The sequence below is a fragment of the Xenopus laevis genome, chromosome 2S, assembly GCF_017654675.1.
Source record: "Xenopus laevis strain J_2021 chromosome 2S, Xenopus_laevis_v10.1, whole genome shotgun sequence".
In the NCBI taxonomy this organism is placed as follows: Eukaryota; Metazoa; Chordata; class Amphibia; order Anura; family Pipidae; genus Xenopus; species Xenopus laevis.
The window spans coordinates 1,202,235-1,229,121 of NC_054374.1; the positions used below are offsets into that span (position 1 = coordinate 1,202,235).

The window sequence follows — 26,887 nt, forward strand, 5'->3', positions numbered from 1 at the left end:
ATCTTTTTTTGGTCGAACTAAAATCATTCGATCGATGGATTAAAATCCTTTGTTTCGAAGTCGAAGGATTTAACTTCGACAGTCGAAAATCGAGGGTTAATTAACCCTCGATATTCGACCATAAGTAAATTTGCCCCTAGATGTTGAGTATCTGCCCAACTGAAGCATTTCCCAGTTATAATTGTTGCTCTGTTATTACAAAGAGCACAATCTTACATATGGAATGCAATTAATCGAATATGTAAGAAAGTTATTTGTAAATATGAAAAACAATTCTATATTTGTGCAAAGTTATACAAATTTCTGAATTGTGCACAATGGTTAGTGATGTCATGACTCTGGGCACTGCATGTAGTTTCTGGTTGTCGGTTTCCTCCGAAACTCGAACCGCATTTTAAAAACTTGAATCTAATTTGATTTGAATTCGATTCAAATTTGCAGGTTGATTACATTCACTCGAGTTTATGAAATAAGATATTTTTTTATGAATTGCAATTGGTCGAATTAGGAGTTTATGTGAGTTTTAAATATCTCCCATGAACTAGAAAGTCGACCATTGATAAATCTGCCCTGAAATGTGAACAACACATGCGAGAGTTGAATAATAGCTTAATAGACACACGTAGTAAGGAAATGTTAACTTTGATTAAAGGAGAATGAAAGGGGGAGAGGGGTGCCAAATGTTATACAACCCACACTGATAAGACTTGTCTGATACCCTGTGTGTCCTAAAAATACCCCAGGCCACTCCAGTTTTTTTAACAGGAGCACTGGCCCGGGGATAAGGTATCTCTTGCCCTATAATTGTTGAAAAAATATATAAGCCCCATGTGTCCTGCACAAAGAACCTTATTCTTTTACATATTTGCCTTTATTGCTTTTACTAAATACATTTGGATGAAGAGATGTTGCTTTCACATAATTTACATCTTTTAATTAAAACACAGGACAATTACAAATGAGTCGTAGCAAAGTTCTGGTACACAAATGTAGACCCTTGTTTATTGTGTCCATCATTTATTAATAAAGCACTAACCGTTTGCACACAGCTGTACAGTATGAAATGTTTACACCATGAAAGACATCAACTATATCAAAACACTTGAACGTACCTAACAAAAAATATATTTTCTTCAAAGATACGATTCCCATACTTAATTTCCAGCATTAGGTAGATCCCTAACCAATACATCCAAAGCTGGCAAACATCAACAAGATTATGGCTTTTTTTTTAAAACAATAATTCAAGACAATATGATGGCATGACTATGTAACAAAAGAATTACATTTGTTAAAAACAGCTTAAAACATTAAGTGCAACGTTCATCCAAACATTTATTCAGTGTGTAAGCAGCTTAAATAAATGGCCAAAGTATGGGTTTGGGACATAAAGTCATTGGTGCAGCTGGCCAGACACACTTCATTCAGTACAATGTGGAACAGGATAAGATGGACAGACCTTGGACTTTTTGCTGAAAAGTGTAGGAAATGAAAAGACTTCCATCTCCTAAATTATTGTATTCTTCATGAAGTGATATTAGACTGAGGATCATTACAAAATGCACCATATAATATTTAAAATCCACATCTCAACAACTATAGGTTCTAATCAACACAACATGCATCCAACACATTTCGGCACAGTGTTGAGCGCAACATAAAGGGTAAATCTCAAACTTTTGATTGAGAAAAGGAGGAACCAAGTTCACCCACCTCCTGTGACCTGTGTGGTCTTGTGCTGTGGATTCTTGACATCACTACCAGGTGATCAACAGCCCACACAATAAAAACTACTGAGACAACCGACCCACCCACCACAGTTCAGGAAGAAGTGTTGTGCTTGTTTTCTTTCTGACAATAAAAAGTAGAAGGTTTACCCAGTCAGTTTAGCTTGACATCATTAAACTGGTAATGCACAAAATGTCAGGAGCAATTCCTGTCCTGTAGAGATGATGGTGACAAAAAACTCTTTATAAAATTATGAAGCGATTCAAAAAGGTACATTTTATATCACTTTTTCAATACCATCTTCTCAAAATAGACTTCTATCTAAATGCTGCATTGGGATATCTGGTACACATTAAGGGGCAGATTTATCAAAAAACCCTCGAATTCGACCCTCGAAGTTAAATCCTTCGAATTCGAAGGATTTTAGCGCAAAAGGTTCGATTGAAGGATAAAATTGTTCGTATGGAACAATTCGAACAATTTAAAGCGATCGATCAAAGGATTTTTATTAGACCAAAAAAAAACTTAAAAAAGTGCTGTGGAAGGTCCCCATAGGCTAACATTGGACTTCGGTAGCTTTAATTCGGTAGTACTTAGATTATCGAATTGTCGAATGGTCGAACGATTTTTACTTCAAATCATTCGAATCATTCGATTTGATCAAATTTGACCAATTCGATGGTCGAAGTACTAAAAAATTACTTCGAAATTCAAATATTTTTTGATTCAAACTATTCACTCGAGCTTAGTAAATGTGCCCCTAAGTGTCACCAGTCACCATTGAATATTAACAGCATGGATTCAAATGATTTCATTTATACTATCATGCTCAGGAGTGTGTTAAAATATATGTTTGTAACAATTGCTTAATTTGAAACTGTTATTCCAGGTGCAAAGAAAAAGTGCCAACGTTCTGTTAAATTCCATGCTTATAGAGTTGAAGCAGGAATCTCCGTTAAAAAAAAAATTAAATCTAAAATTATATTCTGCCAATTTGCTCCGACCTACATATCTTAATTTTGATTCACATTACAGGGAACTGGAGGTTCAAAGAGTTAAAATCTAAACCCAAAATCCACAGGTTTTGTGCCAAATTGTAGTATCCAGGAACCATAAATCAATTTGAATTCTGTTTTCCATTTCACAGTACAATTTGAACTATAGAGAGTCAAGAAATAAAAACATAAGCACAGTTATATAGATTTCTGAAGAATAATGACACCGTTTGGAATATCAAGCTTCTTATGGTTAATGTTGCCATGGGGGGGGGCACATACAGACCGTACCACCAACTTATTTCTGACTTTTCACAAAGGGGTGATTTGTATTGTGTTGAAGCTTTAGATTCACAATGCTACATTGCTACTGAACAAAAGTTTTGAATTTTGGTTATATTTAAACGAATATGGAATTAAGAAATTATTTTTATAGGGGTGAAAGCTTGTATAGCTTAGTACAGGGATGCCCAACCTGCATGTTGGGAACTGAAGTTTGAGAATATCTGGGGAAAAAAGCAGGTTGGGCAATCACTAATTGCATCACTATGGCAGACAACACATACAAAATTCAGAACAATTTACAATGAAAAATGCACCAGGTTAAACGTTTTACTCGCTGGTAAAACAAACACCTTGCTGGAAGTTTTACAGTAGAATGTATTTTTTGTACAGTTTATTTTAAATAAACTCATTATCCCTCACATTAAATAATGCCCTGCCAACATTAACTGTGTCACTTAAATTAAAAAACTGTTCTTGTTGCAAGTCCCACTCTCCCTCATCATCATCTTCTGGCTCTGTTTCAGAGCAATTGTGTATATTCTCATACAAAAATATCTGTTCATTCACATGAGCTAATCTATTTTTTTTTTTTGCATTTACAACATTGGCCGATGAACTGAACAGACGTTCAGAGAAGACTCTGCTAGGTCTTATACACCAGTACTTTTGAAGTACCTTTGGTAAAATAGGAAACAATGTCAAGCGATCAGACCACCACTTAAACAGATCTTTACTTAGACCAACAACCTTTTGTGACTTAAAACCACTCGGTTCTTCAACAAGCTGAGCATGCCCTTCCTTTTGGTCTTCAGATGATCCCAATTGCCAGAAAATCTCAGCCAACATACTATTGATGCTGCTGGTAGGGGTATGAGTGGAAGAAACCATTTTTTTTCATAGGGGGCTCTTCTGAAATTGTAAAAACCTTATCTTCATTTTTTAAGTTCTCTTTTCCTTTGTCCATGAAACATTTTGCCTCCTCTATTACTCTGTACTTGTGCGTGCTCAAATGCAGACAGAAAAGACAGTTTTTTATATCACAGATCTAAAAAAGTTGCAACATTTAGAAACATGTCTATATCTGGTGTCTGCTGATAAGTAGAGGATAGAACTTTAGCAATCCCTTCTTTAGCCATGCTTATTTCTTTTAGGTCTGTCTCTTTGATGCTTAGTGATATATTCAGCAGCATATGGAGAAGGGGTTTGACCATACCAATAGTCAGAGATTTTGACATTGACAACATTTTAGCAATTTGCTTGGATGGCTGAAGGAGGTCCACCAAACCTTCAATTGTATTCCACACACTAAGACTAACATCAGATGATGGATATTTCTATCTTCCACCAAAACACCTGCAATTATAAATTGTTGTCGTTGTAGCATCAAAAGTGTGATGCCCCACCATAAGATACAGTCACTTATGAGCATGCAGGGAAAAATATTTAGCTGTTTCTGTTTCTCACAGAGCACGTACATTGCAATGGAGGATTGCTGAAAATACTCAACAAGTTTGCGACATCTGGCAAGCAAGCTAGACATCTTTGAAAGTTGAAATGCTTGCTGTATTCCCATATCAAATATCTTTCCTAGACAAGGCATGCCTACAGGAATATCAAGGAGTGAACATGCCTTGAAAATGTCTTTGCTAAAATCAGTTGTAGCTCCAAAGACTTCCGTGCTGATTCCCCACGCAATGAAGGTTTCATAAAGAACACGTGTAATAGTCTCTGCTTTGTTTTCCTCTGGCACCTCAAATGTTTTCAGACAGCGGGAGTTTACAGATAAAGAATGAGAGGCACCACTAGACATAAAGTAGACCGAGAGGGTAACATGTTTCTGATTTTCACTTGTCCACATATCTGTGGATATTCCACACCACAAAATATCAGTCAGATCTTTCAAAACTATCTCCCGAATATCATTATATTTCTCTGGCAATACCCTGGTAGATATATAGTTCCTCAGTGGACAGTCATACCTTGGATCTGATCTTTTCAAAAGATTTTTAAGATTAGGGTCATCTAAAATAGAAGCAGGAAACATTCCCTTACAAATCGGGTTGATTACAGCAGATGTCAACTCCAGTTCTTTTTATTCTCAAAGCTATGGGTGTTTTTCATTATTAAAGAATCCTGAACAACTTGCTGGGAGGATTCCAGCTTTAATTTGGAGAAGACTGTTAGAAATGCTTCTCTCATTTGCTCAGTATTGCTCTTTACAAATTCACAAAACTCGTCTGGATGGTTTTTCTCAAGGTGATAAGAAAGATTTGAGGTGTTTCCAGAATCGGCGATTTGGGCCATACAAATGCAGCAATAGATCTTCTTCGACTGCAATTTACAGCCCTCTGCATTGGTGTCAAACCCAAAGTACTTCCATGCCTTGCTCTTTGCTCTTGGATGGGCAACTAGTTTAAGGTTAGGTTGTAAACCTTCTGCATTTTTAGTCTTCGTTGTGTCAAAGCTGCTGTTACGTCAGATAATCCTTCACTCATTAATGAGTACCTGCTAGAGGAAGGAAGACAGATTAGAGAGATAATAAGAAAGCAAAAGTTTGGACAGAAAAGTTCAGGGTTTTTAAAGATATACAATAGAATATAGGTGTATGGGATTAAATTGCCTTTAATTTAAAAATGTATATATATATATATTTATTTATTTATTTATTTATTAGGTGGAAACATAAAAATTGGAGGTTGCAGGGATGTGTGTGAGGTTAATCAGTTTGTAAACACGGAATTAAGATTCAATGTGATTCAGTAAAATGAAAAAGAAAATTGCCCCTGGTCTTGTAAACCACAGGACATGATTAGGGGTCAATGGTGTAATACAATTAGAATGAAGATTGGAAACATCCGATTGATATGAATGTGTTGTCTTGATTTCCCAAAGTATAGCCATACCCTCTGGCACACCGTGTATGGTATTACTTATTCCTGTATTATTTAGATATATGTAACATACAGATTAGGTAAACCAGGCTCTTTTTATTTTCCATTCGATTATTTGTACTCATACAATCCTTTTTTTAAGTCGGATATTGGTGGAATTCCACCAGTGACTGTTTTTTTTATAAAGTGAATTAATAATTATAATATACTCAACTGTAATTACCAAGTGAAAATATATGTAGTATTTGGTGTGCTCAAGTTTTGATTTGGTGATGACACGTTTCCTAGATCATTAAGAGAAACTAAAAAGCATGCGATCGACACCAATGAAAAAACATGTTAAAACATCAATTAACAAAATAAGTAATTCTAAAAATGCTTCCTCCTTGATCTTGACAACCTCCCTGGTGGGAGCTCCTGGCTCCCTGACACTATTGTCTTTTTCTCTAATACCATGGCTTACATTGAAAGTTGCCCCAGAGTTCTACCCTTAGGGGCACATTTATCAAGGGTTGAATTTCGAAGTTAAAAATACTTCGAAATTCTTCTATGAATTTTTTCATAGAATTTGCCCATCAAACGATCGAAGTAAAATCGAACGATCGAACGATTAAATCCTTCGAATCAAACAATTCGAGCGATTTTATCGTACGATAGTACAATTTTTACTTCGACTTCAAAAACGTAGAAAAATTATGTAGAAGGTCCCCATAGGCTAACATAGTACTTTGGCAGGTTTAATTTGGCGAAGTATTGAAGTCGAAGTTTTTTAAAGAGACAGTACTTCAATTATCGAATGGGGAAATATTCAAACTATTTTTACTTTGAATAGAATTCAAAGTAAATTCGAAGTAGTAGATTATTTGATAGTCGAAGTATCCAAAAATTACTTCGGATTTCGAATTTTTTGACTTCAAAAATTCCCTCAAATTCACTTCGACCCTTGATAAATCTGCCCCTTAATGTGGGGGAAATCAGCATTGTTAAAAACAGGAGTGGCTGCAGGTTTCTTCTTCTCTTTGTGTCAAATGGGACGACGTGTCAGTGTATGAAAGCCATGCTAGACAAAGTTTATATTGTAGTCCTATTGTCTTTTTCACTACTACTATGGCTTACATTGAAAGTTGCCTGTGGAGTTCTACCCTTAAATGTTCTGTGTACTCTTATGATTACATGCAATCTCCTTCTGCTTTTTTATGAATTGTTTACCAGGTATAAAGCACAAAATCAGTGTAGCAGGTGTGCAAAAAACAAAAATAAACAAGTGTGCAAAAAAAACAAAAATAAACAAGTATGCAAAAAAATAAAAAATAAATAAACAAGTGTGCAAAAAACAAAAATAAACAAGTGTGCACAGGATCAAATATAAATGTAAAAGATGAGCAGGGTTGAGAAAAACCAATATGATTTATACTCTAGAAAAGTTCTTAGGTATTAAATTATAGTTATTCAAACTACCTACCTATTCAAACCAGAAATGTAAAGTTTATATTGGCCAAACAGTTTAACTCAAGGTGGCCATACGTTGGCCAATAAAAGCTTGGCCCTTCCTGACAATTCAGCAGCTTATTGGTCCATATAGAAGGCACTCTAATCACTTGTTCTACTGATTTCTGGCTGAAAATTGGGCAGGTTTAAAATCCATTTGGGGCAAGGGCCACATCAGCTTGAAGGCCTGAATTCCCCTCAGGCAAAATGATCTCATCAGCCCCATTTCACCCACCTCAATATGGATATATCGGGGTACGCTCTACTTGTTTGGTGGGGTCTTTAAGAGGCCCATTGATCAAAGGTTGAATATCGAATTCATGTGAAAATTCTAATATACTATTTAAGAAAAAATGTGAATGGCTAATATTCGATTGAAAAGTTATGACCCGAAAATTTGTGATTTCCTGCGAAATTCACGAAACGAAAATTTTGACGCGGGCGACAATTGACGCCCATTAAAATCAATGGGTGTCCGTTAATCGTCGCCGGCGTCTGAATTGTCGCTGGCTTTGGTACAGTCGACGGTGTCCAAGAAACTTTGACGCCAGCATCTGAACCGTCGGCGGTGTCAACGTTTTTTGACGTCTGTGAATTTTTGCCGGCTAATTTTCACAGCAGATTTGTGAATTTATTTGCTGGTGGTGAAGCGTGTAAATTTGCCGCAAATTTGCACTTGCCGAAATAAATTCGCCCATCAGGAAGGCTGTTAACATCTCCAAATTGCTCAACGGACCTCTGCCATTGAATTGTACATGAATATTCGAATTCTACTGTGCATCCTGTGCTTGAATGGCTGCCCCCATGGCTACACAGCAGCTTGTTTATATAAACTATAGTAGTACTTATGTTATCTACTGTGTATCCTGTGCTTGAATGGCTGCCCCCATGGCTACACAGCAGCTTGTTTATATAAACTATAGTAGTACTTATGTTATCTACTGTGTATCCTGTGCTTGAATGGCTGCCCCCATGGCTACACAGCAGCTTGTTTATATAAACTATAATAGTACTTATCTGTTATCTACTGTGTATCCTGTGCTTGAATGGCTGCCCCCATGGCTACACAGCAGCTTGTTTATATAAACTATAATAGTACTTATCTGTTATCTACTGTGTATCCTGTGCTTGAATGGCTGCCCCCATGGCTACACAGCAGCTTGTTTATATAAACTATAGTAGTACTTATCTGTTATCTACTGTGTATCCTGTGCTTGAATGGCTGCCCCCATGGCTACACAGCAGCTTGTTTATATAAACTATAGTAGTACTTATCTGTTATCTACTGTGTATCCTGTGCTTGAATGGCTGCCCCCATGGCTACACAGCAGCTTGTTTATATCAATTATAGTAGTACTTATCTGTTATCTACTGTGTATCCTGTGCTTGAATGGCTGCCCCCATGGCTACACAGCAGCTTGTTTATATCAACTATAGTAGTACTTATCTGTTATCTACTGTGTATCCTGTGCTTGAATGGCTGCCCCCATGGCTACACAGCAGCTTGTTTCTATAAACTATAGTAGTACTTATCTGTTATCTACTGTGTATCCTGTGCTTGAATGGCTGCGCCCATGGCTACACAGCAGCTTGTTTCTATAAACTATAGTAGTACTTATCTGTTATCTACTGTGTATCATGTGCTTGAATGACTGCCCCCATGGCTACCCAGCAGCTTGTTTATATAAACTATAGTAGTACTTATGTGTTATCTACTGTGTATCCTGTGCTTGAATGGCTGCCCCCATGGCTACACAGCAGCTTGTTTATATAAACTATAGTAGTACTTATCTGTTATCTGCCCCCATGGCTACACAGCAGCTTGTTTATATAAACTATAGTAGTACTTATGTGTTATCTACTGTGTATCCTGTGCTTGAATGGCTGCCCCCATGGCTACACAGCAGCTTGTTTACATAAACTATAGTAGTACTTATCTGTAATCTACTGTGTATCCTGTGCTTGAATGGCTGCCCCCATGGCTACACAGGAGCTTGTTTATATAATCTATAGTAGTACTTATCTGTTATCTACTGTGTATCCTGTGCTTGAATGGCTGCCCCCATGGCTACACAGCAGCTTGTTTATATAAACTATAGTAGTACTTATCTGTTATCTACTGTGTATCCTGTGCTTGAATGGCTGCCCCCATGGCTACCCAGCAGCTTGTTTATATAAACTATAGTAGTACTTATGTGTTATCTACTGTGTATCCTGTGCTTGAATGGCTGTCCCCATGGCTACACAGCAGCTTGTTTATATAAACTATAGTAGTACTTATCTGTTATCTACTGTGTATCCTGTGCTTGAATGGCTGCCCCCATGGCTACACAGCAGCTTGTTTATATAAACTATAGTAGTACTTATCTGTTATCTACTGTGTATCCTGTGCTTGAATGGCTGCCCCCATGGCTACCCAGCAGCTTGTTTATATAAACTATAGTAGTACTTATGTGTTATCTACTGTGTATCCTGTGCTTGAATGGCTGCCCCCATGGCTACACAGCAGCTTGTTTATATAAACTATAGTAGTACTTATCTGTTATCTACTGTGTATCCTGTGCTTGAATGGCTGCCCCCATGGCTACACAGCAGCTTGTTTATATAAACTACAGTAGTACTTATCTGTTATCTACTGTGTATCCTGCGCTTGAATGGCTGGCCCCATGGCTACACAGCAGCTTGTTTATATAAACTATAGTAGTACTTATCTGTTATCTACTGTGTATCCTATGCTTGAATGGCTGCCCCCATGGCTACACAGCAGCTTGTTTATATAAACTATAGTAGTACTTATCTGTTATCTACTGTGTATCCTGTGCTTGAATGGCTGCCCCCATGGCTACACAGCAGCTTGTTTATATAAACTATAGTAGTACTTATCTGTTATCTACTGTGTATCCTGTGCTTGAATGGCTGCCCCCATGGCTACACAGCAGCTTGTTTATATAAACTATAGTAGTACTTATCTGTTATCTACTGTGTATCCTGTGCTTGAATGGCTGCCCCCATGGCTACACAGCAGCTTGTTTATATAAACTATAGTAGTACTTATCTGTTATCTACTGTGTATCCTGTGCTTGAATGGCTGGCCCCATGGCTACACAGCAGCTTGTTTATATAAACTATAGTAGTACTTATCTGTTATCTACTGTGTATCCTATGCTTGAATGGCTGCCCCCATGGCTACACAGCAGCTTGTTTATATAAACTATAGTAGTACTTATCTGTTATCTACTGTGTATCCTGTGCTTGAATGGCTGCCCCCATGGCTACACAGCAGCTTGTTTATATAAACTATAGTAGTACTTATCTGTCATCTACTGTGTATCCTGTGCTTGAATGGCTGCCCCCATGGCTACACAGCAGCTTGTTTATATAAACTATAGTAGTACTTATCTGTTATCTACTGTGTATCCTGTGCTTGAATGGCTGCCCCCATGGCTACACAGCAGCTTGTTTATATAAACTATAGTAGTACTTATCTGTTATCTACTGTGTATCCTGTGCTTGAATGGCTGGCCCCATGGCTACACAGCAGCTTGTTTATATAAACTATAGTAGTACTTATCTGTTATCTACTGTGTATCCTATGCTTGAATGGCTGCCCCCATGGCTACACAGCAGCTTGTTTATATAAACTATAGTAGTACTTATCTGTTATCTACTGTGTATCCTGTGCTTGAATGGCTGCCCCCATGGCTACACAGCAGCTTGTTTATATAAACTATAGTAGTACTTATCTGTCATCTACTGTGTATCCTGTGCTTGAATGGCTGCCCCCATGGCTACACAGCAGCTTGTTTATATAAACTATAGTAGTACTTATCTGTTATCTACTGTGTATCCTGTGCTTGAATGGCTGCCCCCATGGCTACACAGCAGCTTGTTTATATAAACTATAGTAGTACTTATCTGTCATCTACTGTGTATCCTGTGCTTGAATGGCTGCCCCCATGGCTACACAGCAGCTTGTTTATATAAACTATAGTAGTACTTATCTGTTATCTACTGTGTATCCTATGCTTGAATGGCTGCCCCCATGGCTACACAGCAGCTTGTTTATATAAACTATAGTAGTACTTATCTGTTATCTACTGTGTATCCTGTGCTTGAATGGCTGCCCCCATGGCTACACAGCAGCTTGTTTTTATAAACTATAGTAGTACTTATCTGTTATCTACTGTGTATCCTGTGCTTGAATGTCTGCCCCCATGGCTACACAGCAGCTTGTTTATATAAACTATAGTAGTACTTATCTGTTATCTACTGTGTATCCTGTGCTTGAATGGCTGCCCCCATGGCTACACAGCAGCTTGTTTTTATAAACTATAGTAGTACTTATCTGTTATCTACTGTGTATCCTGTGCTTGAATGTCTGCCCCCATGGCTACACAGCAGCTTGTTTATATAAACTATAGTAGTACTTATCTGTTATCTACTGTGTATCCTGTGCTTGAATGGCTGCCCCCATGACTACACAGCAGCTTGTTTATATAAACTATAGTAGTACTTATCTGTTATCTACTGTGTATCCTGTGCTTGAATGGCTGCCCCCATGGCTACACAGCAGCTTGTTTATATAAACTATATTTGTGTTTCTGAAACAAGCATGTCAGTTTTGCTATTGCAGAGCAATGGGACATTATATTTTCACTGCTTCAAAACACTTTCATTTTTGGAGTTCCTGTTCCTTTAAAGACAGGCAAATGCTAATACATGACATGTAATGACATTAGAACTGCTGGAAATCCATCACAATAAATCTGCCCCTCTCCACATTACAAAATGCCATAATGTCATAGTCGCTCATGGCTGGTACTGTATATAAACATTATTGCACATATTGTCCCAATGGTGATGATAGATAAAAGGAAGTTCACCAGTGTTTCTATCCTTGTCTGAGCAATGCTAGCTGTCCCTTTGGAATCCTACTTACATTACCCAGTATTGTATGTAAAAAAACAAACAGAAGAGGCCTAGCGAGACCTCATAACAAACTCCTAATCTGCTAGTTGTGATACACAAACATCAGGGTCCCTGAAGATAACTCTCAATACCATTGTGTCAGCCCAACATTGGCCAAATTTGTTACCTTTTCCATCTGGTATATCCTTACTGAAATCAACAGTAACTTCCTAACGTCATTCATTTGGAGTGACATTCATCTTGGGACAGAAGAGAAATTCATATTTATTAATGTCAATGTTAAATGGTGAAGCGGGAAAACAGAAACATTTCTTTCATCAACAATTTCCCTCTCACATGATTGTAGATAAGGGACAAACCACAGTTCCCATTCCAGAAGAAGCCACCTGACTGGAATTGGGCAGAAGAAGGTTCCTGTAGCTGAAGAATAAGGTAAGACTCTACACCGTGGGGTTGTGATTCAGATTTTCATCTAGACTTGTAGAATGTGAGGAAATGATAGACTTAGGGGCAGATTTACTAAGGGTCGAATATCGAGGGTTAATTAACCCTCGATATTCGACTAGTAACTAAAATCGTTCGACTTCGAATATCGAAGTCGAACGATTTAGCGCTAATCCTACGATCGAACGATTATTCGTTCGAACGAACGATTAAATCCTTCGAATCGAACGATTCGAAGGATTTTAATCCAACGATTTTAATCCAACGATCGAAGGAATATCCTTCGATCAAAAAACACAGGCAAGCCTATGGGGACCTTCCCCATAGGCTAACATTGAGTTCGGTAGCTTTTAGCTGCCGAACTAGGGGGGTCGAAGTTTTTCTTAAAGAGACAGTACTTCGACTGGTCGAATAGTCGAACGATTTTTAGTTCGAATCGTTCGATTCGTAGTCGAAGTCGTAGTCGAAGGTCGAAGTAGCCCATTCGATGGTCGAAGTAGCCAAAAAAACACTTTGAAATTCGAAGTTTTTTTTAATTCAAATCCTTCACTCGAGCTTTGTAAATGTGCCCCTTAACGTATGTGAGAAGGGAAATGGCAGTGACATATTGCTGAATGGAAAACAGGCTTTCCTTGGGGAAACAAAGGAAAAAAAGGTTAAAGAGGGTAGCAGAAGACATTAATGGGAAGGTACAATTCACAGAGGATTTCAGCGATGGGATAAAAAGTCATTTTAGATTACTGAATATTACAAATTCATTCTAAGTGAAAAATGGAATGAAATATAAGGGGAAAAATAGACGGAAACACAATAGAGTGTATAGGCCTGCGTTTTCCAATTCTAAAAATGGTTATTATTGAGTGTGTCTTTTTCTGTGATTTTTCCCATTGTTGACTAGAAATCTGCAAAATCTAGAAATAATAGGTGGCTCACTAGATTATAGCAGCTTCCAGGCTGTATCCATGGATCCAGAAGGTCAATTTCTATGGCTAAATTGGATTTTCCAGAGAGAGTATGAATATATTTCTTATGTTAGTTCAGTACACAGATTGTATAATGCATTCTTATTATACTAGTATTAGATGTGTTACCCGCACGCTGCACTTGAAGTGTAACGTCTTATATAAATGTATATATATGTGATTCTCTCCTTTTTAAAGATACATTCATTCATTTATTAATAAAATCACTTTTCCATATAAAATAGCTCCAACGGGGGAATGTAATATCACGCGCAATCGCATAAACTGTTTGCAAAGCGAATTGCGAGTAGTTTGCACGCGAGAGTGGGTATGTAATAATTCGCTTTGCGACTGTTCTGCTACATTTGCGACTGTTTCCGCGTTTCCCTCCACTTTGCGAACTTTTGTTATTGCACTCTATTGCGATGTTGCACTATCAATGTAATAAAACTTCTTATCGCAAATTGCTTATATTGCGCTTGTTTTTTAACGAGTCGTGTCTGTAGTCGCTGTTCAGTGCAAATGTTATTCGCAATCTAATCGCAATGTAATTGTGTTCATGTGACTTTGCTATCAGTGTTGTGAGAAGAAGGTGTATGTACAACTTTTCTTTTGCAGAAAGATATTCGTGGAGCAATTCCACCGTTCGCATTGCGTAAGTTTTTTCGCTATTCTTCACGTAATTTAAAAATGTGCTCAAGTTATATGTGGTAAAGATATATGTCAGCATTTTTTTTTATATGTGGTAAAGGTATATGGTTATTAGTTTTTTTCCAGTGAAAACATCTTTCATTGCAACTCATCTTATTTTTGCGTTTGCTACTGTTTTGTGCTTATGTAATATATCTGTGCGAAAAATATTGCATTCCGCTTAGCGCAAATATACTCGCAAAAGTGCGAATGCGTGCTGCGATAACGCCAAATATTACATTTGGGGGCAAATGTCTTAAGCCCATTTAGGGGATTCCCTGACTACATCGTTTGTTACAGTTACTAAGTATTTCCCAGATATTCCATCTATATTCATTTCCAAGTAAATTTTTAGATGTCACACTTACAGGTCTGCAGTTTCCTGGCTGAGATCATCTTGCGATTTTTTTAAGAGTCCGAGATACTTGCTTTTATAAGTCAAATCATTTTGCATGAAGCATAAACTTGCCATTAGCGTTCACATTTTTTTTTAGAAATCGAAGTTTCTATTATACAAGCTGTTATATGTTAATAAGCCGGAATATTATGGATAGCTCAGTACAATTCCTTCTGCTAGGGTGCAATGGAATTTGTACATATACTGTACATTATCCATCTATTTACAACCACCTTTTTGTATAAACACAGAATGCAAATGCTAAAAGGGAAAACGCTCAGAATTTCCCACCATCACTTCTGTCAGAATTTCAAACCATATTAATAAACTGCTTAATTTTTCAATTACAATTTTCTTAGTATCCCAAGGGTTTCCGTTCATCATCTCTTTGAAAGAGCTGATATTATCTGTTGCAATATGAATGCAGAGCACTAACCATTCTCATGCTTCTGTCCTTTTCTGTCTCTCTCTTAATATTCCAAGACAAAACAAATCAGTGCTACAATGCAGTGTATGCTTCCAGGGCACACACTTTTCGGCATCACAACTTTAAAGCCCCCCAAAAATAGAAATAAAAGGGATATTGCAATGTTAACACTATATTGGGCAGCATACACCCATATATAATATAGACACATATAAAATCACTTTAAAGAATTAGTATTTAATTTTTGTAGAGAGTATTATTTTGTTTGTTGAAAAATAGCTGATATTTTGCATGGATACACATTTAAAAGAGCCAAAAGCTGTTGCATGCACTGCACACAAGTCTCTATATTGATTTCACATGCAACTGTTGCTTCTTGTGACCTCCAACCCTCCTCAAAGACTGATCAATGCGCCAATGCTCTGAATCTCATGATGGCTATAACTTGTCATTCATGTCAGGACAGAGTCTAATGGAATCAGGTTAAGATAGGTCCTGTGCAGAAATATAAATAGAGTCTTGGAGTTCTGCAATAGTAAAGGAAGCACGTCAGGTATTCTATTTCATGGAAATAATCATTTTTGGGCTCTTTCAGGTTGACTAAAGGACACATTTTAACAGTGATGCGTGCCCGTGTTTCCCGATTTTTAATAAGGATTATATTTATTCACATATAATGATAATATTTTTTATGCTGTATAGTACAATTAATTTGTATTTCGAATGTTTTACCCCAAAGCCTAGTTTTAATGTGAGATTTAAATACCCTTCATATTTCAAATTTTTTAATATTTGAATTGGAGAAGATGACTTACCAGGTCACCCTGAGTTTTGAATGTCAGCTCCAGGTCTTGGCTTTCATACAGTGACAAGTGGATGGTCCCTTTTTACCTTGTGTGGAAACCCCCCTTTTCTTACTCCATTGCCCAACATGCTAAATCAGATGCCATGGTCGCAATCCACATCACGGCAGATATACCATAGAATCACATAAAGGATCAGCAGAATGGCAAAAATAAACAAAGCTACTAGAATTGCTTTGGTCACAGGAGATATGAGGGACTGCATGTCATCTAGGGGTTCAGACGGAGAAGATTACTCGCCAATTAGTGGAACAACAGTCAAAGGAATGGACTTGGCCACCGACATCAAACTGCTGTAGTGAAAGATACAAAGTAAAACCTGTGGAGCATCTGCATTGCTTCGTGCCAAGTTGATGGAGATGCACAAATGGTGTTTTATGATGGTGAGAAGCAAAAGCTGATTCACAGATTCAAAATATGCTCTGCAGACGTCCATCTGAATCTCTGCCTCGAAGGATCAAAGCTTCAACTACAGCAAAGAAAAGGACAGCGTGAATGAAACTTAATGATGCCAATAATCCTGCCATGGGGGCACAGCTGATCCTCTTGACTTCTTTTGTTCAGAGCACCGGCGGCAGCAGCGGGGACAGAGTCCACTCAAAGTTGACGACAAAAACAAATGAGGAAAGTAACATGTGACAGTTGGTTCCACCAAATCACATTAGCCGAGGATGCAATGAAGGCGACAGAAGGAAAATGAAAAAAAAGTGGCAAAGTTGGAGCAAGCAAACAGCATGAGAAGGTCAAAGTGTAAACATTCACCTCTGACTTTAGCCAATGAGAAGAGGCTGGTAAAGCTAAAGGTAGCTGTGACCCTGAGATATCTGCTTCATTCACAATGTATGATGGAGAACAAGCGTTTGCATGTGCTGTAGTTGAGATTACAGAGTATATACGTATATATGTATGTGTGTGTATGTCTGCAGCCAGGCTGCTGCAGACTGTGAACTAGGTTGATTAGTATTCCACCCAGCAAAGTCTCTCCCTCCTTCCACCACCTCAATATCTCACTCCATCCTCCTCCTTTCTCACTGCAAAACTCCTCCTCTGCTTCTTTATCCTTCTGTAACTGAACGGCACATTCCTAATGCCTGGGTGTCATGATTGTGTTGTGTTTGGACAAATTCCGCACTGGTACAACACAAACATAACGACCTGAGCTCAGGGATGGACGGAATATTCCTACAGCAAAAGAACATGAGATACACGAGAGAGCTCATTTCATCTATATCAGCTGAATAAAGTTCTATACTCACCCATAACACTTTAAGCTGTGGTGTGATCTCAGATACAAAATATGAACAACTGGAAGTTTAGCAAAGGGAAAGAGGGAAAACTAGCCTTCATTTTGAGTTGTCTTCTTCTCACGTTTTCACTTGCAACTATAATATCATTCTTAGATAACAACTCAATCTTCTGTGCCTCTCAGAGGAATTATATGAATTATAACATGCCAGTAGCTACCCTTTTGATCAATGTAAAGTGTTAATAGCACCATGGAATAAATTTGGGATCACCCCGTTTGCTGCAAAAACAGGTATTGGCTGTCTTTTCATATATCAGTAGCTACCCTGTCATTTGTACCCAACACATTTGAGTTATTAAAATTATTGTAGTTGATGATTTATAACAAATTCATCACAGAAATCTCCATGAAGTTGTGAGTCCTTCACTCGCCAGTTCCGGTGTTTCCCTTCAGTCTGGAAGCTCAAATGTTCATCTATTTTTTAGCATAAAAAGGGATAGTGGTGGGACACTTCGAAACTGAATGATTAGCAATGCAGCTCTACGCTAATATTTTTACATCTCATGGGATCAGATGAGATGGTGCTGGGCCAGGAAATCTCTGCACTTCCAAATTTATATTTTTCAATGCTGTAGACCAGGGGTCCCCAACCTTTTTTACTCATGAGCCACATTTAAATGTAAAAAGATTTGGAGAGCAACAGAAGCATGAGAACGTCCATGGGGATGTCAAATAAGGGCTGTGGTTGGCTGTTTGATAGCCCCTATGTCAACTGGTAGCCTACAGGAGACTCTACTTGGCAATATACTTAGTTCTAATACAATAAAATTTGCCTCCAAGCCTGGAATTCAAAAATAAGCTCCTGCTTTGAGGCCACTGGGAGCAACATCCAAGGGGTTGGAGAGCAACATGTTACTCACGATCTACTGGTTGGGGACCACTGCTGTAGACTGTTGTTGCTGTTCGTTTTCATTTTCTATTGTATTGGAGGTGGGTTGTTGTTTTACTTATTTCATTCTTTGGTTATCTAGCTGTTCATGTTTGACATGAAGACCACTGTCTGGTTGTTAGGGTTTGTAATCATAGCAACCAGACAGCTGTTTTGAATGACAGCCCTGACAATGAAGGGAAAAGGGCCTGTATAATAATAAATAATAATAAAAATAATAATAATAATAAATTATAGTGCAGGTATGGTGTTATACATAATAGTTGGGACCTTTATCCCTGATTAAGGGGTCTTCATTCATTAAGGGGGTTATTTACTAAACTCTGGTTGGGCTTTTTGTGGCACAACTGAAATTTTTTCGTTTTTTTTTTTTTAATTCTACATTTTCGAGATTTATTAAAGCCTGATGCAGCAAAAAGCCTAAGTCTGAAAATCTGTCATCTCAGACCTGTCGAGGTTGTATATAAGTTAATGAGAGAGGTCCCTATCCTATTTTGAAGTTTCTGTAGTCTGCGCTGGAATTAGCCAAAAATCTGACCTTTTCGGACAAAAATTTGAAAAGTTTGGGCTTTTCGGGAAAAAAGCCAGAAAAAATTAAACGATTCTAGATAAAACTCCTGAATTTTGTGGTGTTTTTACCAATTAAATCAAGATTTATTAATAATAAACAAGGTCAAACTGTGGATTCTAGTTTGGTCAGACTTTTTTTTATTTAAAAAAATCAGTAAAAATTGGATTTTGATAAAAAAAATCCTAAGTCTGCTAAAATAATTATTTTAAATATTAATTAAACCCAATAGGATTGGTTCGTCTCCAATAAGGATTAATTATATCTTAGTTGGGATCAAGTACAAGCGACTGTTTTATTATTACGAGAGAAAGGAAATCATTTTTAGAAATGTCATTTTTTTTGATTAAAATAGAGTTTATGGGATATGGCTGTCCCATGATTTGGAGCTTTCTAGATAAGGGGTTTCCAGATAATGGATCCCATACATGTAATAGCAAAATCATCATTCTTTTATTGGCTTTAGTGATAAGATGTTAGAAAGTCCAGGTTACTGAGCCCTGCAGGGAAATAAACAGTCCATTCATTGGCTGATGTATCCTATCCTATAGATATGGGACCTGTAATCCAGACTGCTTGGGTCTGGGGTCTTTACGTAATTCAGACCTCCATACCTTAAGTCTACTATAAAATGATTTAAACATTAAATAAAACTAATAGAATTGTTTTGCTTCCAGTAAGGATTAATTATATGTATTTATGAGCGAATAAATTCACCAGGTGCGAATTCCCTTCTTAGGGACATGTTATTAAACGTTATGAATAAATAAATAAAAATCAAGTATTTTGAGACCCAATGTCACCCAGTTTGTATTATAAACCAGATGAGCCTTAGCTACACCCCAATCTTCCCATGGGCACCCCTTAATTATGCCCAGACCACACCCAATGACCAAGGTCCTTGTTCTGCCTGTTTCCCATGATTTTAAGGCCAAGTCACTGCTTTTCGTTGGTGGCAGGTCATTTACGATTAACATTTTGAAAGCTGGTGATTAGCTGTTATTGCAGGTGACGGGGAGAGAGGGCAGATTAGGGTGATTTCCAAAAAAAATAACGACTCTGGTCCAGAACAGAAACCTTAACAGAACCCAGCACCACTCCTGGGACAACAGTTAAACTGAGAACTATCTGATTACTGCAGTTGACGTTAAAAACTCTATGGTGTCAAAGAATATCAATCTTAGGTCTCTATCATGTAACATATCACATTTATTTATATAATATAAAGAAATCAATGTCAATATCTGAGCCCAGAGAGCACTAAGGATCTATCACACACTGAGACAAGCCTGGAATTAAAATCTGCCTACACCTTGTGCTGATTCCAAAGTTCCGTTAGTGGGTTTAATCAATGAGCCCAACTGGTTTGCCCCAAATGAATCGGAGGCTAATGCCATTATTAATGCCCCACAACAGAAGCCACGTGATTCAAACACACAATCTGGGGAAACTTCACTGCCAGTCTCAGAGAGTCAGTCCAGGAGAACTGAGAGTATCTGCTTCTTATTGCCTTTAAATATCACTGGAAACCCAGCACCTGCTTGATGGGACAACTGATGCCTTCTTCCATATCTTTACAATTTACTCTTTTCTATAAGAATGCCTTGTGTTCCTTTCATTTGAAATATCCTTATTCTTAGCATAGAACCAAAATATTCATCTGCTGTATTTTTATCTCCATGATGTTACCTGTAAAGGCAGAACAGAGAGCCCGGGGCTTATTCTTTGGATCTCCAAAAGCAGCAAAGGTCAGTGCATCCCTGTTGGGTCGTCTCCAGGTTCCTGATGTTCTTTTTTAACAGAAAAGTCAGAGAGCATTCTCCCATACAAACTATTAGTGAAATAATTAGGGAGATGCTTATGAAACAGCAAATGATTCTTCACATAGGAGCCAGGTCAGGGTTGGACTTTCATTTGAGTCACACATCAAAGTCTGTACTTGCTCTGGATATGGGTACAAACAAGTGTTTATGTTTGAACTCTAAAGGCCACATCTTGCACCCCAAACCATAGTAGATATACCCCTTTTTGTCATTATAAAAGAAAACAATGAAACATTTCCCCAGGGGTGCTGTTGGATCCAGTCTATGCCTACTCAACCCAAATATAAGGGACTGGGTCATTAAAAAGCTGACCCAATATAAGTATAATGCAAAAAACGTTTGCCTTGTCATTGTGTATTTGATTGGAGCTTGTCTCATGTTGATAGAGTAGGTGAAAATCCTACAGCTCAAGGATATCGGTGTGGCCCTAGTGTTGGCCTTGAAGCTTGACTGCCTAATTTGTTCCACAATGATTGGCAAATTACACTTACAAACATATGTTTTTATGTTTTTAATTATTTATTTTAATATACACAGTACAGACAATTTAAGCCAGCCAACTATATTTTAACTTGTGTATACTCACCTCTGCTTATCAGCCCCCTCTATTTTCACTTTATTTTCACTCTTTCTTGTTCTCTCTCTTAGAGAAGACTCATTTATATACACTGGGCAAATCCCAACTGGGCAGTAACCCATAGCAACCAGTTATTAGTTCGCCATTTGGAAAAAAAAAACAGGCTGGCACAAAGCTGGATCCAAATCTAAAAAGTTGCTGCTTAAAGATATTTATTGTGTGAAAGAATTTACATCTGTCAGACAAGCCTTACACATTTCGTGCCTCTCTGGGGCAATTAGTCATATGCTATGATTTCTCTTCTAGCTGATGGTCTGGGGCAGTTAGTCATAGGCTATGTATTACTCCTCTAGCAAATGGTCTGGGGCAGTTAGTCATAGGCTATGTATTACTCCTCTAGCAAATGGTCTGGGGCAAATAGTCATAGGCTATGGATTTCTCCTTTAGCTGATAGTCTGGGGCAAATAGTCATAGGCTATGTATTACTCCTCTAGCTGATGGTCTGGATTTCTCCACTAGCTGATGGTCTGGGGCAATTAGACATAAGCTATGGATTTCTCCTCTAGCTGATGGTCTGGGGCAGTTAGTCATAGGCTATGGATTACTCCTCTAGCTAATGGTCTGGGGCAAATAGTCATAGGCTATGGATTTCTCCTCTAGCTGATAGTCTGGGGCACGTGCACCTGGATCCTACGCTCTGTGTGGTGAGTTTACAGTTATATCTCCAAAATGTGTTATATACTTCTTTTTATTGCATTTTCAATCACTTATTAGTTTTTTTAGGTATAGGTAAAGCAATGATAGCAAATATCTGATTGGTTACCATAGGTTTCTGCTCAAGTGCCACTTTGCTTATATTCTATAGGATTACTTTATGAGCTGTTGATGTAACGTTTAATTGTGTTTAATGTGCTAATCACTTGCTGCTTTAACAACTATCTCATTTTATAGCTGTGCAAATGTTCTCATTTTTTTTTAAAAAAACAAAAAAAACAAGAATTTAAATAATTGTTATATTAATCATAAGCTGATTTATCAGTATATTAATTGTTATTTTTTATGAATACCACTTTATGTATAGTGATCTTTAGAGGAAAGGTTTTAGTGAGCCTGAACAATATCAATATGGACATTTCACCCGAAATATTTCTAGATGAGCTCTACCACCACCTCATGGGATAATGTTGCAACAGCATGTTCTCTCTTTTTTGTCTTATTCCATGCAAAGCACTAATCATTTTAAATCTTATATGATATACACATAATGATAAGTTGTTTTATAGAGTAATAAACAACCTTAAAAACATAAGAATATTTTCTTAAATTGTACAGTCCTGCCCTATAGGATGGGATGGCACCTTCACAGACCAAAGCAAATGGAATAGAAAAGCAATAAATTATGTTATGAACAATGCAGAAAATTGGACCAGAAAAACGAATCTTCCAAAAGAGTAAAAAACCAGAACCCAAAAAGTTTTACTGGATAAAAAAATTGCAAAAACATTATCCAAATTTCAGTGGCACATAATTGTTAAGATGCAGCAAACCCATCCATAACTTTGTCATTTGACTGCATACAGCCGAATCCCAAACAGATTTGCCAAATCCAAACCCTAATTTGCATTTTCAAAATTAAAAAAAAAAGTTTCCATTAATTATGAACAAACAATTTCACATTAAGTTGAGTTTGCACCTGGATCACTGAGCTGTCAGACTGACACTAAATAATAAAAGATGTACAGTATATATAAGAATAAAAAAATGTATATATATATATATTGTAAGGGCACGATATCATGTGTATTTCACCAGAATTAGGCTGGTGAAATGACAACTCCAATGAAAACTGTGTTGCTGCAGCTAGTAAAGCTGTGTACATTTTGAACCGGTTTAGTAAAAGCTGGATTAAGGGTCCCTGGAGTGAATGGAAGAGAGCAGGGTGGGCTTTCAATTCCTTGCTCCATGTAAGGGTTTGCAGCTGCCTAAACTAGGAGGTAGCTAAGTAATTAGCTAATTAATCTTTAGTTAAAAGGAGGTGTGGAGCAACACCTCAGAGCTTCCCCCTAGAGACCTCCTTAAGTGGAGGAGGGTGAGGGGCCACGTGAGAACTCCCTTCAGTGGAGGGAAGAAGAAGAAGTGCTGGTGAGCACCTGGGAGCAAGTGTTTGATTCCTCTGCATTGGAGAGAGCTCCAAAGGACTGGAGAGAGGAAGAGAGAAACCCTCCCAGGTGACTAGAGTGTCTCGAGTGTGTCCCAGAGAGGATTGTGGGATTTGTGTTGGCTGAAAGCCATTGAGGGCTAAAGGGAAATGTGAGTTAATGTGTATTACACTAGTGAGGGTGTGGATTGGGACTGTTTATGTTTAGTGAATGTTGTCCCCTATGTGAAGCCAGTAAGCTGAAGATTTGTGTTTGTTGCAAATAAAAGCCAGCGGCATTAGAACTCTTTAGTGTAAGGGCACACGCTAAGATTCGGGGAGATTAGTCGCCCGGTGACAAATTGCCTCTTCTTAATCTCCCTGAAAAGTCTTCCTGCTGGCTAAAATGTACAGTAAATCGCAGGTGGGATGGCACTTGGAGCAGTTTGTTTTCCAAAATTGCCTCGCTAGGAAACTTTGGGCAACTTCGTAAAACTGAATGCTCTGAGTGCCATTCTGCCGGCGACTTACATTTTAGCTGGCGGGGAGGCAGTTTCGGGAGATTAGATGCCTGAAAAAGAAGCAATTTGCCCCCTTAAGGTGGTCAGTCTCCAGTTTTTTTGCTGAAACTGTACTGTGATCTTGGGTTTTGCTACCGGAAGTTCACAATAAATATATATATATATATATATATATTGTGTTATGGTGACAAAAAGGTCTCCAAGTGATTGATAATATATATGTTGGGCCACGGATTCTCAGGCATTTTTACTGAGGTGAGACCAGTAGTGCTGTTAGCAGAGAAACACTTTGGGGCAAATTCACTAAGATTCGTAGTTGCGCCAGCGTCCGCTTCGCCACACTTCGCCAGGCAAATTTTCGCCAGCACTACGCAAATTCACTAAAATCCGAAGTTGCGCTCAGGGGAAATGAAAGGTTGCGAAGTTGCACTAGCGTTAATTCGCCAAGCAAAGCGATGCTTAATTTGCATACGGCGCCAAATTGAAGTTACAATGGAGGTATATGTAGAATCACTACACAAGCCTGGGAAATCTTCCAAACAGCAATTAAAATGTTTATTTTGCCCTACACATGTGCCCACTGTATAGTTAAGGTGCCATGAGTTAGGAAATGTAGGGGGGAAGGAGGGGAGCCCCAAAAAAAAATTTGATCTTTTTCAGTCTATCACCCATAAAAAAAGAAAAAACACCAGCGTTTTTTGGGACTTTGAAAAAATTTCAACTTTTTTTGAAGCAATCCCTCTCTACTCTATTGCACTTCGCCTGGTCTGAGGTGGCGAAGGAAGTCTGGCGTAAAAGGTAGCGTTCAGTACAATGCGCGCGTCAGTGAATTTGCGTAGTTACGTCTATTGCGCAAATTCACCAGGCGTAAGGATGCGAAGTAACACTAGCGAATTTACGCCAGCGTAATCGGCGAATTAACAAAAATGCGCTACGCTAGCGAATTAACACTAGCGTTAGGCGCTTCGTCCTTTAGTGAATTTGCCCCCTTGTCTCTCTGCAGGGTTTTTGTAATTGATGATCCGGGACTGGTCTTACTGGGAATCCGCAAGAGTAGGGTGGGGCGGATTCCCAAATCTGTAGGCCAGGTTTTCAAGGCCTATTTAGTACATCTGATGCTGAGCAGAGTATATGTGTGAGTTTGGAGTTCTCACTGTCAGGAGGAAAAGAAAGACATTTATTTTGTGTGGGGAAATTCTGCAGCCACTGGAAAATAAATGTGGGCAGGAAGCTCTTAAACCGACCCTGGTGTGTGAAGTCGCCTCATTTGCAGCCTACCAGCCAGTGAACCCCCACAATATATATATATGTAAATACAGTAGTTTCAGACCAGCACACCCTATATAAAAAATGTAAGTTGTATTGCCGATACATTGCAGCTATATGCATTGTACTATAAAATGATTTGGCATGTAGAAACCACAAAATAAAAACACCACATTTTTAGAGGCAAACACAAATAATCCAGGACAATAAAGAATGCAACAAAATGTTCAAACAAAATAATTGCATGATGAGACTGCTGGTCAAAATCCAGTGATGTTATTCTCACTGTACAAAAAGATGTTTCCAAGAAAGATGGTTCATTTCAATACACACGTGTAGAGCTGAATGGTCAGATATAGAGACAATACAATTCTACCTGTATCTGACCATTCAGCACTAACAATGGCTGATGTTTGGGTCCCTTCAAAGGCTCCCGATCAAAATTTTCCGTCCAGCCCGATCGACGAGCCGACCGATATTCAAGTCTTCTGCCGATATCAGTCGGCTCTTTTCCCACCATACACGCAACAAATATAGGATGAAAATTCGTTTCGTACGATATTATCAGTGTGTCTATGGCCACCTTAAAGCTGGCCATAGATGCACAGATCCTATCGTATAAATCGAGGATTCGTACGATTTTCGGACCGTGTGTGGAGAGTGCCGACATCTTTCGTCCAGCGGAGATCGGTCGTTTGGTCGATCGGACAGGTTTGATTTTGACCCGACCGTTCTCATTGTGCATCGTAATCAGAACGTTCAGATTACCCCTGATATAGTCATGCTCGTTAATGGCATATCGGGGAAAGATCCGCTCGTTTGGTGATGTCACGAAACGAGCGGATCTTTGCATCTATGGCCACATCAAGACTTTATTCCAACTGTCAGATGAACTCCTGTCTCCTGTAGGGTGTCAGCAAAGTGTCAGTGCAAATAAAAATGTGTCGCCCTTTAGTTTTACAATTCACACCCTTTCAGTTTGCCTGTTTCACTCATTTCTGTATGTACAGTACAGTATGTGCACTTAGGAACTAGTACATTCATGGGACTTGTTATCCAGAATGCTCAGGATCTCCCGGATAATGGATCTTTCCGTAATTTGGATCTTCATACCTTAAGTCTACTAGAAAATCATATAAACATGAAATAAACCCAATAGGCTGGTTTTGCCTCCAATAAGGATTAATTATATCTTAGTTGGGATCAAGTACAAGCGACTGTTTTATTATCACACAGAAAAAGGAAATCAGTTTTAAACATTGGGATTATTTGATTATAATGGAGTCTATGGGAGATGGGTCTTTCTGTAATGTGGAGCTTTGCGAGTGAGAGGCGTGTGGATGAGAGGCTTGTGGATAAGAGATCTGTGGATGAGAGGTGTGTGGATAAGAGATCTGTACAGAGTGAGGTGACACAGGAAATGGCCATCACTTAGTTTATGAGGCGGAGTCAGTTCTCGGGCCACACCCAAACCAAATAACCTGCACTTACAGTTTTAGTGAAAGAAATGATTTAAAGGCAAGTGCCAGTAAGTACATAAGCTTCACCTGTATACAAACTGCCACATGCGATACACATATGTGTATATAATAGAGATATACGGCGTGGGAGTTCTAGGTGCTCCCCGGTAGTGAAATGGTCTCACCCAGGCCCCAGGGCTGTAGCGCACACAGAAGAGTTTAAATCCCTGAGGAGGGGGGG

At 38.3% G+C, this 26,887-nt stretch overlaps 1 pseudogene; it reads right to left on the reverse strand.

Moving 5' to 3' along the window:
- Positions 1 to 2,441: 2,441 nt before the first annotated feature.
- Positions 2,442 to 5,480, reverse strand: LOC108708843 (annotated as a pseudogene).
- Positions 5,481 to 26,887: the final 21,407 nt, after the last annotated feature.